General features: G+C 44.1%; 1 protein-coding gene across 7 annotated transcripts in view; it reads right to left on the bottom strand.

Annotated features, from left to right (window-relative positions):
• The window catches only part of ST6GAL1 (ST6 beta-galactoside alpha-2,6-sialyltransferase 1), a 149904-nt gene that overhangs the window by 87533 nt on the left and 47674 nt on the right, over positions 1-14697 (bottom strand). The gene's annotated exons all lie outside the window — the stretch shown is intronic.

Here is a 14697-nt window from a genome sequence, read left to right as displayed (position 1 = left end):
ATCTCAGCTCACTGCAACCTCTGCCTCCAGGGTTCAATTCTCCTGCCTTCTACCTCCTGGTTTATATTCTTTATTGAAATTTTTTAGAGGAAATAAAAAAAAAAAAAAGAGCATCGTATGGTGTAAGAGGGAGGGATGGGAGAAGGCGGCTGGGGTTGACATAGGGTAGGGAACTCTCCTAAGCCCCGGCCAAGGAATTCTTCACACCAAGTAGCTACCCATAGATGACTGAATATAGTCATCAAGTCTATCAATAGTCTATGCCTATCATCAAAATATTAACACCACGGACTGAACAGGAACACGTGCTAGTGCTAGACTGCTGGGCAGTTTCTCTCACTCTAATGATCATTAAGAACCTGGCAGGTGGAAATGAGTCACCTGCATTCAATAGATAGAGACGGGAAGCATTAGGCTGGGCTTGGTGGCTCACACCTGTAATCCCAGCAATTTGGGAGGCCAAGACGGGCCTGTCACTTGAGGTCAGGAGTTCGAGACCAGCCTCGCCAACATGGTGAAACCCTGTTTCTACTAAAAATACAAAAATTAGCCAGGCATGGTGGTACGTGCCTGTAATCCCAGCCACTGGGGAGGCCGAGGCAGAAGAATCGCTTGAACCTGGGAGGCAGAGGTTGCAGTGAGCTGAGATTGCACCACTGCAGTCCAGTCAGGGTGACAGAGGAAGGCACAGTCTAAAAAAAAAAAAACAAACAAACAAACTTTACATGAAGAACTAAGCCACTTGCCCAAGGTCATGGAGCTGGTACAAAGCTAGGATTCAAACCAACTCATCTAACTCCAAAGCCTGTGGCTACAGCACCCTGAGGAAAGACTGCGCCTACAGATAAGGTTGGACAAGGAAAGGTTCCTATGAAGAAAGAGTGTTGACCAGGACCTTGCTGGAGCAGTGCTGGAAGGACATCCAGGAGGTCCACAGGGTCCCCAAGATCCCTTGGGAGAAGATATGCAAAATCAAATGCCCTCAGTTATTCTGCTGTTTTCCAAACAGTAAATGCGACCTGGTGGGCACCTTGGAATACGAATTATCTTACATAAACTCAACCTGATATGTTCTCTACGCTGACAGCAAGTCAAATACAGAAAGATTTTAATCACTGGCTTTGCATCCAAAGCTCAAGCTTTCTACACTGCCAGCTCCCATTAGCCTGCCAGCAATGCTATCCAGGTTCCCTTGAACACGGTGCGTAGGGCTTCGTGCTGTCTGAGGCCCAGCATCACACCATCACAGCTAGAAAAGACCTTAGTGGACACCAGCCCAATCCTCTACCTAATGAATAAAAATTCCCCACTCAATAGCAACAAACAGTGGCCAGCCAGCATCTACTTCCACATCTGTATTAATGATAATTCTCCTTTCAAGACAGCCTGTCAGCAGAGAGCCAAATATTAATTATGAAAATTTTTTATACGTTGGACCGAACTCTTCCCCCTTCCCCTAAGCATCCATTTCCTGGTTCTAACAAATGTCTGTTCTTTTTTCCGTAAAACAATCTTTTAAGACTATGGCACTCTTCTAAACCTTGTCTTTTTCAAGCAAACTAGTCTCAGTCTTTGAATCATTCTTTAGATAACATGGTTTCTGAATCTCCTAAGTTTTCTGTTTATTGTCCTCTGGGCCTATTTCCATTTGCCCACCTCACTCTTAAAAGAATGACAGTAAGCTCAGTTCCAGGTGTGACCCAACTACTATAAAACAAGAGGAATGACTACACCTCTATGATGCAAATACTCAAAGCTTCTGGTTAGTTTTTAGTAGCTTCATGGCAGTGATTCTCACTTAGTTGAAATCAGGGGCACTAGCCTTTCTTTCTTTTTTTCTTTTTTTTTTTTTTGACACAGGGTCTGGCTCTGGCTCTGTCACGCAGGCTGAAGTGCAGTGGTGTGATCTCAGCTCACTGCAACCTCCATCTCCCGAGCTCAAGCCATCCTTCCACCTCATTCTCCCAAGTAGCTGGGAATACAGGCTCACACCACTACCTCCAGCTAATTTTTGTATTTTTTGTAGAGATGGGATTTCACCATGTTGCCCAGGCTGATCTCAGACTTCTGACCTCAAGCGATTCCCCCCACCTCAGCCTCCCAAAGTACTGGAATTACAGAGTGTGAGCAACTGACAGCCTCACTGTCTTTTCTTAGGCCAAGTCCTAATCCTTAGCCCCACCACTGCCACCCCACCCCCACACCCCACCCACACACACTGCCTGGCTTAACCACTGGTATTTGGAGCCTACAGCTAGGTCTTTACATTTATCTTGGTGCAGCCTGTCTTTCTTCACTCAGTCCTTACTCTAGGCTGTTAAGTTTACAGGGAATCTTGATGCTGGCATATACAATATTTTCTACTCCTCTCAGCTTCAAATTTTCTGTAAATGTGATCAACCAGCCCTTTATGTGTTCATCTAAATCACAGGTTCGAGCTGAGGAGAGGCACTATCCCCATGACCAACACAAATTATCACCCTTTAGTGACAGTTCTAGAAGCACTACATGTAAACCAACTGAACCACCATCCAGTCCACATTTACCATCTCATCTACGAGAACAGAAATCCTGTTACTGAGGATACAAAGATGTTCACTGTCTAATAGAAGAGCTTTAAGTTAATTACCACCACAGTCAATGTCAATTAAAGTTTATGCTTCTGTATCATAAAAAAATGCCTGACCACTGAGGAGATACTTGGGAAGGTCTTTAACATATAGGCTACCTGGCTGTATGTAAATTTTACTGTGCAGACACCACAAAGAGGAACTAAAGCAGAGGTACAAGAAGCTAGGCATGACTGCCAACTGGGAAAGAGGTTACCTTACGCGGTGAGACATCATGGATAGAGAAAAACTAAAGTGCTTTTAAATATGGGCCCCAATAACTCTATGTCTCAAGTTCCAGCATAAGAAGCAGCAGTAGAAACATATTTATTTCATGATAGTAGTAATTCCCTTAAATATCATAGTTATTGCTTGTTGAGTACTACCAAGTGCTATGCATTTTACGTAGGTCATCTCTGTTACTTCCTGACACAGTTGGTTTATAATTATTCCCTTTGAAAATTTAAATTATATTTCTCTCCCCCTAGGTTTCTCCCATCTCCATAAGACCTTCAGGACCTTCAACAGCACTTCAGCAAAAAACATGTTCAGGTTTCCTCAGGTAATTCATCCAACCAACCAACTATCCCTTAGATAAATAAATATTTCTCAAATTCTCCTAAGAATAAGACACTATGCTGGGTGCTGGGGAATCTGGCTGACTTTAAGCAACTACATTTCTTGGCTTTACTTCTTGTGGGCCATGGGCTTCAATTTTCTCCCCCAAAGGCTTGTTCTATCCTTTCTTCCCATTGTTAGCTGTGGACCTTGGGTAGGTTACCTAAAACACTGACGTAACGCCCTTCACCTGATAAGGAGGTGGTAAAGTATGTATGTGCCTAGCGTACGTAGTTCCAGGGATATAAGATACTTACTAACCTTAGGGGCTCTTTCTTTCCTCTTTCTTTTTTCTTTCTTTCTTCTTTCTTTCCTGTCTTCCTTCCTTGCTTTCTTTCCTTTTCTTTCCTTCCCTCCCTCCCTCTCTCTCTTTTTCTTTTCCTTCCTTCTTTCCTTCCTTTCTTCCTTCCTTCCTTCCTTCCTTCCTTCCTTTCTTTCCTATTTAGTCTGCCTGACTTTCCTAAGAAAAGGAAAGAATAAAATAGAAGTCGATTGTTCTGTTTCCCCCAGGACATCTGTGAACGTTACCTCATTTGCCACCATTAGGGAACTAAGCCTCTATTCACTGTATGTCACTTTTTTTTTAAAAGGAAAGAAAGAAAAACTTTGGTTCTGAATATGTTTAGCAAGTCATGGTTCCTTGTTTTTCTTTTTCTCCTGACACGATTCTTTCTATAAAATCCAAAGGAAATGACCTTAGATCATTTAAATCTAACTTTCAGAGAGGCGGCTCGACTTGCTGTAAGATGGATCTGATTTGACATCAGGTTCTTCTGATCGCAAGTCCGGGGTCTTTCCGCCTCATTTGCCCAACTCTCTTGTCCCCTTGCTTCCCCAGACTCACTGTGATATTCCTTTACCTCCATCCAGAACTCAGATAACATGTCACTCTAGTCACCCTGAAGATTCACCTCTTGAAAACATAATCGCCATGCAGTAAAGAGGAAACCAAAATAGAACCACATACAGCTGCTCAAAGTGCTAAAGAGTATGTCACTAAGGAGAGAAAGACACCACTAGCCAAAGGCAAGTGGATCAAAAAGCAACCCCCTACATCGGACATTCTTGTTATTTTGTTGTGGTGGTGGTGGTGGTGGTCATTGTTGCTGTTGTTGATACAGGGACCTGTCTAAATTCTACAGTATTTAATATTGTATTCAACAAATATTTATAATACAATATTCAACACTATGTGCCAGGCATGATAGAGGCTTGAACTGAGTAGGGACTCTTTGGTATGAACCAGATAGAACTTGCACGATGTTTCACAAGCTGGTTTGGATGTTATTAGCTTACTGTGTCATTTCCCCAATCCCTAGTCACACCAAAAAGATGATATTTTGTAGAGCTTAAAAAAAAAAAATACCTCAAACAAATCACTTCCTCCAACAGCAACCTAATCTCTCCTTCCTTATGGCAGGGTATCTTGACTTGCTTATACTTGCTTACACTTCCCCACTTTCCACTGGTTCCTTAAATAACTGAAGTCAGCTCACATCAGTCCACTGAAACTGCCTTTCTAATTGCAAAATCTAAAGAGTCCTTTCCAATACTTACTTCAAACAGACCTCTCTGGGTCTTTTTCAAACTCCCTCCCACTAATGCCTTTCCGGCATCCTCCCCAGCTTAGCCTCCTCTGGGACCAGCTTCCTGCCAGTCCCGAAATGCCCACAAATGCCCACGACTCCTGCCTCCACATGGCCAGCCCCCAATGACATCTCCCTCAGACTTGACCTCAACTTTTTTTCTTTTTCTTTCTTTTCTTTTTTTTTCTTTTTTTTGAGACAGGGTCTCACTCTGCCACCCAGGCTGGAGTGCAGTGGTGCAATATTGGCTCACTGCAACCTCCACCTCCCAGGCTCAAGCAATCTTCCCTCCTCAGCCTCCTGAGTAGCTGGGACTACAGGCACACTCCACTGTGACCAGCTAATTTTTTTTTTTTACTTTTTGTAGAGACGGGGTTTTGCCATGTTTCCCAGGCTGATCTCGAACTCCTGAGCTCCAGATGCACCCACCTTGACTTCCCAAAGTGCTGGGACTACAGACGTAAGCTATTGTGCCTAGCCTCAGACCATATCCTTTCAAAAACGTTTAAAGTAGATACCTGCACAAAAGCTTTATATCCTACACTTATACTCACTTTAAAAAAAAAATGTATTAAACATTTGCTAAGTGCTAAGTATAATTCTTAGTGCGTAGTGTGAATAACTCAGATGAAGATCAAATCCTTAGAGCTTTACATACTAGCAGAGGGAGACACTAAGAACTATAAATATAACAAACCAAAAAATTATTTAGTATCTTAAAAGATGCTAAGTGCTCAGAGAACAAAGTAGAGCAAAGTACAAGAAAGGGTGGATCGGGCCAGGCGCGGTGGCTCACGTCTGTAATCCCAGCACTGGGAGGCTGAGGTGGGAGGATCACTTGAGGTCAGGAGTTTGAGAACAGCCTGACCAATATGGTGAAACCCCGTCTCTACTAAATATACAAAAATTAGCCATGTGTTGTAGTGGGCACCAGTAATCCCAGCTGCTCAGGAGGCTGAGGCAGGAGAATCACTTGAACCTAGGAAGTGGAGGTTACAGTGAGCCGAGAATGCATCACTGCACTTCAGCCTGGGTGACAGAGTGAGACCCTATCTCAAAAAGAGAGAGAGAGAGAGAGAGAGGATTGGAAGCACTGGGTTGAGGTAGGTTTCCATTTTCAAAAGGGCAGTCAGAGGACACCTCACTGAGAAGGGGACATTTGAACAAACAGTTGAAGATGGTGAAGGAATGAGTCCCACAATATCTGGGGAAGAGTGTTTGCCACAAGGCTCAAGGCAGGAGTGCACTGATGTACACTGGTTGGAAGGAGAGGAACAAGGAAGAGGATACATGGAGACAGTGTCTGGGAGGAACAAACAACGAAGTTGGGGAGGTGGAGGAGACTGGGCAGGGCCTTGGAGGTCTTGGCAAGAACTCTGGCTTTTAGCAAATAAAATAGGAGCTGCTGCAGGAGGCTGAGCAGAGGAACAACCGCATCTGACTTAATATGCCAGAATTGCTCGGGCTGCCATGTGGGAACAGGAATAGGGGACAGGGACAGTAGCAAGGAGACAGTAGCAGTCCCAGAGAGATGCTCATGGCTTAGACCAGGTGGTTGCAGTGGAGGCGGTGAGAAGTGGGTATATTTTAGATGTGCTTTGAAAATCATGCCTGATATTTTAGATGTGAGTGTGAGAGAAAGAAAGGTCAAGGATGATTCCAAGGGTTGGAGCCCAAGCAACTAGATGGATGGTACTACTTTAATGGAAAAAGAGGAGACAAAGGAAGAGCAGACCCGGGAGCCGAAGAAATCTGGAGTTCAGTTTTGGATATTCTGAGTTTGAGATGAGACTGTCAAACAGAGCGTAAAGTAGGAAGCCTGACAGGAAAGTCTAGAAGTCAGGGAGAAGGTGTAAGCAGGAGATACATATTTGGGAGTTAACAGCATGAGAGCTTCTCGGATGTTCTTGACCAGATAGTGGAATTTTTCTCCATCCAGCTGCATGACTGTTTACTCTGGAGCAAGGACTCCTGGGCGTCAACCTAACTCTTCCACTCCTCAGAAGTCTGATCTTGGACAGGCTACTCAACTGCTCTCAGTGTCTGTATCCTCAAAAGTGCCTACTCCTTTTACTATGAGGAAAAATTGAGGCAATTCATGTTAATTACCTCACACATAGTAATAAGCACTCCCTATATATTAACCGTTATAATCCCCTCCCTCGCTCTCTCCACCTCTTACTATCTTGCTAAGCGTGGTATCTTCAACTTTCCTTTTTTCTCACCTCATATTCAACTCATCTCTCACCCTGAGTGCTCCTGGATCACTGTCCAGGCCAGTACCTCACTGCCCCGAGAGCAATCCTATGAACAGTGTTGATTCCAACTGAATAGGTCACAAGCTTCTATTTCTACTCTCAGAATATTTCTTAAATCTGTCTCCCTCTCTTTGTTTTCTCATTGTTTCTTATCTAAGTTCCCAATAAATTGTACTTAAATCTCAATTATATTCTAATCAAATTAAAATGTCATTTTAATTTGCCTACATGTCTGTCTTCCCTTAAAACTGTAGGCATTTCAACTGCTAAGTAATAATTATCACTGTATCCCTAGCACCTTTATGTCCAGTGCCCAAACCATGGTAACTATCCAATAAATATTTGGTGAATGAAGGAAAACATTTTATTGGCTAATTACTACCTGCTAGACACTCTGTGAAATTAAAATACAACCATCACTACCACATAAACTACAATTCCTGCCCACAAAGAGTTTTGAGAGGCAAACTTAGCATACCTGAGGCAGAAAACAAAGCAGCCAAATAAATGTAATTAGATTACTATTAAAAAGAAAGAATTGGGGCCAAGTGCAGTGGCTCATGCCTGTAATCCCAGCACTTTGGGAGGCTGAGGCGGGTGGATCACCTGAGGTCAGGAGTTCAAGAGCAGCCTGGCCAACATGGTGAAAACCCATCTCTACTAAAAATATAAAAATTAGCTGGGTATGGTGGTAGGCAACTGTAAGCCCAGCTACTTGGGAGGCTGAGGCAGGAAAATCACTTGAACCCAGTTAGCGGAGGTTGCAGTGAGCCGGGATCACGCCATTGCACTGCAGCCTGGACAACAAGAGCGAAATTCCATCTCAAAAAAAAAAAAAAAAGAGAGAGAGAATTATACATAGACACTTTTCAATTTATGATGTGATGCCATCATATCTGGATAAATCCATCCTAGTTAAACTTAGGGTATGTTCCCTTTGGTCTCAAGTTCAAGGTTGATTAAATGATACACGGTACATGCTCCCTTCCTGTCACTTCCTGTACTCAGTTGTCATTGCTCCCCAAAAGTAGTCAAATTCCTGGCCCTCAACATCTTTGCCATACAGCCCCATAGTTGCAGATACACATTCCCCCTAACTGTCTGCCATGATTCTTGGCATTACTAGATCTTCACTGAGAATCATGAGCAACCAACGATCTATCTTACTAAGAAATGACTTGATTAAGCTCATGCTTATCCACATTCAAAAAGGTTAGGAATGACTTCAAATGTGAATGTAGGGATCTGCCACCCTTTGATGCAATTTGTACATAGCTGTGCTCTGTATCACCAGTCAGGGTAACCAATCTCTAAATTTCTTCCTCACCAAAAAAGGAAGGACTTCCTATTATTCTAATGAGGCAAAATGGTATAAGCATTATAATTGTTCATTTGTGAGCTACACAGACCTAGGTTTGAAGTCCAACTCTACTGCTAACCTAAGAAAATCTAGTTGAATTTTCTAGGCCCGTGTATTCATTTGTGAAACAATACCAGTGTGACCTGTATCATAGTGTGACTACTATCATAGAGTTGGTAGGAGAATTAAATGAGAAAATACATGTAAAGCACCCAGCACACAATCCCTGTGCTCAGTAGCAGCTATTACTATGGATTCTAACTCCCAGATAATCATGGTCTTAGTAAAGGAGGTATTCAAGGGTGATCTTTCAGTGGGTTTCCTTCAGCTTTAAGCAGTGTCTTATAAAGTGCTCTTAGTCTACGAGAAAGCTTCTGCTGAGTTTTGTCATCAAAGCTGAGGTTGGAAATAGGTCAGTGGACCAGGGTTGAGTCTTTCTCCCAGCTCTGATGGGACAATATTTCCTGACTGCCTTCAGTAATTTATATGCCCACCAACGGACCTTGAGAATTCAAAAATAAGACAAGCCTTGGAATGCTAATAAGAGATAACAAGACATCATCAGTCCCTGAGGAAAATGAAGTGCTTTAGCATATCAGTGGCATGACAGGGGACCTAGATGCTCTGAAGCTACAGAGAAGACTTCGGTGCAGGTTACCCAGGGTACAAGGCAGTAGTGATGGCCCTAAAATATCTGCTGTCTTCTACCTCTGCCATCCCTCTGTTAAAGCAAATGAGAAGGAGGCCATTAGCCTGAGGTCGTCTCCATAACCAGAGCTTCTACATAAGCAAACCAAAATCCAGTTCAATGTAAGCAGTAAAATGAAACTAGAGGTTTCACCAATCAGAAACCGCCAACTAACTCCTAACTAGGGTCTTCCCATGCTAATAAAATATATTTTCTTAGTCTTCTTTCCATGTTCAGCCTACAAAAGCTCACTGTCCTCATTGCTGCAGCAGAGCCCCCTGAACCTCTTCTGGTTCTGAGTGCTGCCCAATTCATGCATGGTTCTTTGCTCAGATAAACTCCGTTACATTTATTTTGTCTAAAGTTTTTCTTTTAACACCTCCTACCTTCTTCCTTACTTTGCATAGCTGCTCTACTCTACCTCTTCTAGAATATTAATACACCCAAAGCCCTCCTCAGTGCACAAATGCCCTCTGAAGCCTGCATGTATACAGCAGACACTGACTGAGGACTGGGTCCTTGAAGAACAGCTCAGGCATCACACCCAACACATGATGGCACTGATTGCTTGACCACTAGTGACAGGGACCTAAAATGGCACTCATCCTATTTGCAGATAGTTTTGAGTTTAGAGTATCAGAGTATAGATTCATTGATCCAGGATCTACTTCCCCTTGACTTCTATCTTTTTTATTTTTCATGTATTTATTTATTTATTTTTATTTTTTATTTTTTTGAGATGGAGTCTCTTTCTGTCACCCAGGCTGGAGTGCAGTGGCACGATCCTCACTGCAACCTTCACCTCCCAGGTTCAAGCGATTCTCCTGCCCCAGCCTCCCTAATAGCTGGGACTGACAGGCATGTGCCACCACACCTGGCTAAAATTTTTTTTTTTCTTTTTTCTTTTTTGTATTTTTAGTAGAGAATGGGTTTCACCATGTTGGCCAGGATGGTCTCAATCTCTTGACCTCATGATCCACCTGGCTTGGCCTCCAAAAGTCCTGGGATTACAGGCATGAGCCACCGCACCCGGCTGACTTTTATCTTTAAAATCTAGTGCCAGGGCTAATAAGCTTTTTAAAGATGTACATTCTTTCACAATAAGCTGTCTTTTCAATCCATTTATATTGTAATAATAACAGCTAACATTTCTTGAGGGCCAACCATGAACCACACCTTACAGGCAGGAAGGCACAATATAGTGTTTCTTAAACTTGCCAGATCCCAATGTCATCCAGGGTGCCTGTTGCATCCACTGCGCCCCAGGCTCCACCCAAGGTGGGCTGAATCAGAATCTGAGACAGGGCCTGGGAATTGCTCTTTTAACAGGAGTCTCAGGTGATTCTTAGGATCAGGCAAACTGTGGACCAATGGCATAATGGTTAAGGTGTGACATATCAGGGTCCATGATCTGATTCCATCATCATTTGTTTTATGGCTTCAGGCAACTTAACCTCTCTGAACCTCAGTTATATATGTGGAACTTCAGAATGATGACAGCATCTGCCTGTAGGGTATTCGGAGGAATAAATGAGATAATGGTCATACACCACTTAGCATAATGCCTGGCACATAGTAAGCTCTCGGCAGTATCACCAACATCACTGACCTGAATGGCCCTATAAAAGCAGCATCCCTATTATTTTTGCTCAGTGCTACACAATTAGCAACTAAAGTGCCCGAAACCAGGATTTAAACTCACACCTGACCATCTCCGAAACATTAAGTGCCTACACAGCAACTTCTCAGAAGCCTTGGTAGCAGGGGAAGGAGAAATTAAATGGGCCGGGGGCCCAGTGGCATAGAACAACCCATATATTCAGGTACTGGCTCCAAATTCATGTTTGAATTCAGCTCATGTTGCATTCTTAGGAGCAGCCATTAGGCAGATGCTACAGCCAGAAGGATGCCCCCGAGCACTATGTATTAAGGAAGGAAAGCTTGACTTGGACTTTCCGCTGTCTCTGTTTCGACTCCTCTTGCGCACAATACACACCCCCACCCTCCTTTGGGGACCATCCCAAATCCCCACTTTTTCTCCAGGTCTGCCCAAGGAGTTTCTCTCCTGGGAGGCAGATCAGGCACAGAGTTTGAGTCTGGCCTGGAGAACAGGGAAGACCTAAGCTTCACTTCCCAATGGTAAGGCCTCCCACTGTTACTTCACCCGCTGGGACCTTCTCTCAATAGGTCCTAGGCTCATTTGCAATAATGCTCTCGAGGCAGAGTGCACGGCTCACTGGTCAACTCATCAATAATGCTAGGCCTCAGCCTATCACCTCTCCTCTCTCTGAATTCCCCCAACCTAACCTAACACTTCAGTTAGAGTGGGGCCACCTGTAACTCATACTTTATACAGTTTGTTTTATAATGAGCCCTCATTCATTTGTTCACACAAATATGTCCCAAATACAGATGATACAGAAATAAATAGGGCCCAGCTCCTGCTGCTGAGGCCTTAGAGAAAGACCATAAACTACTGGGTGGAAAATCACATAAAGCATTAAAAACTAAGGGCTGAGGTGGTGCCAACTCTACTAGAGGAAGGAAGTCAGAAGTCAGAAAAGGTAAAGTTCATCCTGGGTTTTGAAGTTTGAATAGGAGTTCATCAAGCGGAGCAAGGCATGCCCAACAGAGAGAAGAGCAGTACAAAGGCTCAGTCATGAAAGTGGCCCGTTCTGTTAAGGGATGGGGAGAAGCTGTGAGGTGGGAGAGGGTATAAGGGCTGCAGTGATGAGAAATGGTCTTCAACAGGACATCTGCTCCAGGCAGAGGTATTTCTAGTCCCAATTTATCCTGCAAGCAACTGGGACTGGTGGAGGTTTTCTAAGCAAGCAAGTAACATTATTAGATTGTTTTCTCTAAACTTCGTGGTGAGCTCCCAGCACTAAAAAGGAGCTTTGATGGAGCATGAAGAGGTGACGAGGGGCCATTTCAGTGAATAGAAGACAGGGTGACAGAGACCATCTTTTCTGGCTCCTGGTCTGGCCTGAAGCCCCACCATCCACCCCACTAATCCCTGGCTCAACAGATAGTGAACTCTTGTCAAGTCCCTCCTGGAACACCAGGCTCCAGAAGCTGCTAACAGAGTAATGGGGAGAGACAGAGGAGTGGGAACCAACTGCAGAGATAAACTGAGGAGGAGTCAGAGAAGTATGATGTGTCTAGCGGCTCACAACATCCTGAAAGGAGCATAAGCTTCCAGCTAGATAGACTATGTTCAAATTCCACCTCTACCCTTTCCTACCTGGCATAATCTTGGATAATTCACTTAACCTTTCTAAGACCGTTTTTTCTTTTCCTTTTTTTTTTTTTTTTTTTTTTTGAGACGGAGTCTGCTGTCGCCCAGGCTGGAATGCAGTGGTGTGATCTCAGCTCACTGCAACCTCTGCCTCCCAGGTTCAAGCGATTCTCTAGCCTCAGCTTCCCAAGTAGCTAAGATTACAGGTGTGCACCACCGTACCCAGTTAATTCTTGTATTTTTAGTAAAGACAAAGTTTCACCATGTTGGCCAGGCTGGTCTCAAACTCCTGAACTCAGGTGATCCTCCCACCTCGGCCTCCCTAAGTGCTGGGATTACAGGCGTGAGCAACCACGCCCGGCCAAGACTGTTTTCTTATCTATCAAATGGCAATAACAAGTCCCATTCACTTCAAAGGTTTGTTCTGAAAATTAAAACTGATTTATTTCAAGTGACGAGGATAGTGACCACTATAAGGAATAATGGCTCTCTAAATACTATTAAAGTGATTATTAATATCTTCATTTTTATCTTATGTGTCTTTTATATGACGTGATAAAATCCCTTAGGCTAAAAGATCTTCCAATATAGCAGGCCCCTGGAGGCACAAGATGGAATTAGCCCTCCTGAACCGCTCCCAGGAGGGCTGCGTCTCCTACGTGAGACTCTGATCAGTTCCTTCCAAGTTGCTTTCCGCCCTCCTTGGCTGCTTGCAGTTTCTGTAGGATCACATTTCCCACCTGACCCAGTGGGCCCAGGATTGCTGCGGGCCTTGTAGCTCGGAGCTTTTCAGAGGTCTCACATGACAACCTGGCAGGGTGCAGCTGTTCCCGGCAAGGGCATTAATAATACAGGCCTTTTTCCGCAAACTCTGGCAAACAGTCTAAAATGACAAGTGAAAACACTGAGTCCAAATTCTCACTGGGGCTTAGGGCAGAGGAAGCCAAAATAGCTCGCCTTTATCAGAGCTAAATCGTGGAACTAAATCAGGGTTCTGCTAGGGGTGGTGGCTGAGGGAAACCGCTGGTGATAAAAGCAGAGAAATGGGGGAGAAGCCATGGGGGAGGGAGCTACAGTCACACTCCTTACAGAATAAACTATCTCGCCTGGGGCAGTTTCAGCAGAAGGCTTCAGAGACCCCCGGGAGCAGAGAGAAAGAAGTCTATATGCCTTGCTGGCTGGGGAGCAAATTGGGCCATGAATTTCATCTTAGCAATAGCCAATCAACACAGCAGCTGCTATACCTAGCCCTGAGACATCTAGCACAAGAGATTTTACAAAGAACAAGCCATCTCCCCTCGCAAGCAAGCGACAAATGGAAACGGTCTTGGCAGGATTTTTGTGCCCTTTATTCATATTGTATCAGCACCTAAAACAATGCCTGGCATTAAAGCACTCAGTAAATATGAGTGACTGAAGAAATACATGTGTGGGGAGAGAATATAAACCAGCAGCACCAGTTAGTAACTATCCAAGGTAAGCAAGCCATTCGGTCTCTAGGAGCCTCTATTTCTTCATCAGGAAAATGGGGTAATGACACCTACTTTGAAAGGGTCTTGTAAGAATTAAAGCCGGGCACGGTGGCTCACACCTGTAATCCTGGGAAGCCGTGGTAGGAGGATCACTTGAGGTCAAGAGTTCGAGGCCAGCCTGGCCAACATGGTGAAACCCTGTCTCTACCAAAATGTAAAAAATTAGCCAGGTGTGGTGGTGCATGCCTGTAATTCCAGCTACTCGGGAGATTGAAGCAGGAGAATCACTTGAATCCGGGAGGTGGAGGTTGCAGTGAGCCGAGATAGTGCCACTGCATTCCAGCCTCCACAACAGAGCGAGACGCTACCTCAAATTAAAAAAAAAAAAAGAATTAAATAAAATGATGTATGTAAACACCTCTAAAACAATGCTTGGTAGAAGGAGGCACTCAATAAATGGACTTCAATCTTCAGCTACAAATTTGACCTCAATCTTCAGCTATAAATCAGACCTCAACTATCAACTCTGTATTGCCAATTCTTATAGAGGAGTGGAAGGTTTGGGGGAGGCGAATAAAAGGGGAGCATAAACCAACTGAAGATGATAAATCAAAGGAAAGCAAAGGAAGACCCACAAGGTCACACCTCACTGGATGACCTTGGACAAATCAGGTACTTTGCTGGGTCTCAGAATTCTCTGTGGTAGGATGAGGGGAGGTGAATTTGATCTGTGGTTTTCATACTGTGTGCAGGAACTCTAGCAAGCCCATGGAGACCCTGAGGGGCTGTCTTGGACTGGAGAAGAAGGAGATCAGTGAGCCCCAAGCAGTTTCAGGCAGCTTCCTATGGGAGGCTGTCCTCGGAAGAA

Source organism: Piliocolobus tephrosceles, chromosome 2 (assembly GCF_002776525.5).
Source record: "Piliocolobus tephrosceles isolate RC106 chromosome 2, ASM277652v3, whole genome shotgun sequence".
NCBI classification, from domain to species: Eukaryota; Metazoa; Chordata; class Mammalia; order Primates; family Cercopithecidae; genus Piliocolobus; species Piliocolobus tephrosceles.
The sequence above is the reverse complement of the archived record's forward strand: the minus strand, read 5'-3'. Positions and strand labels throughout refer to the sequence as shown.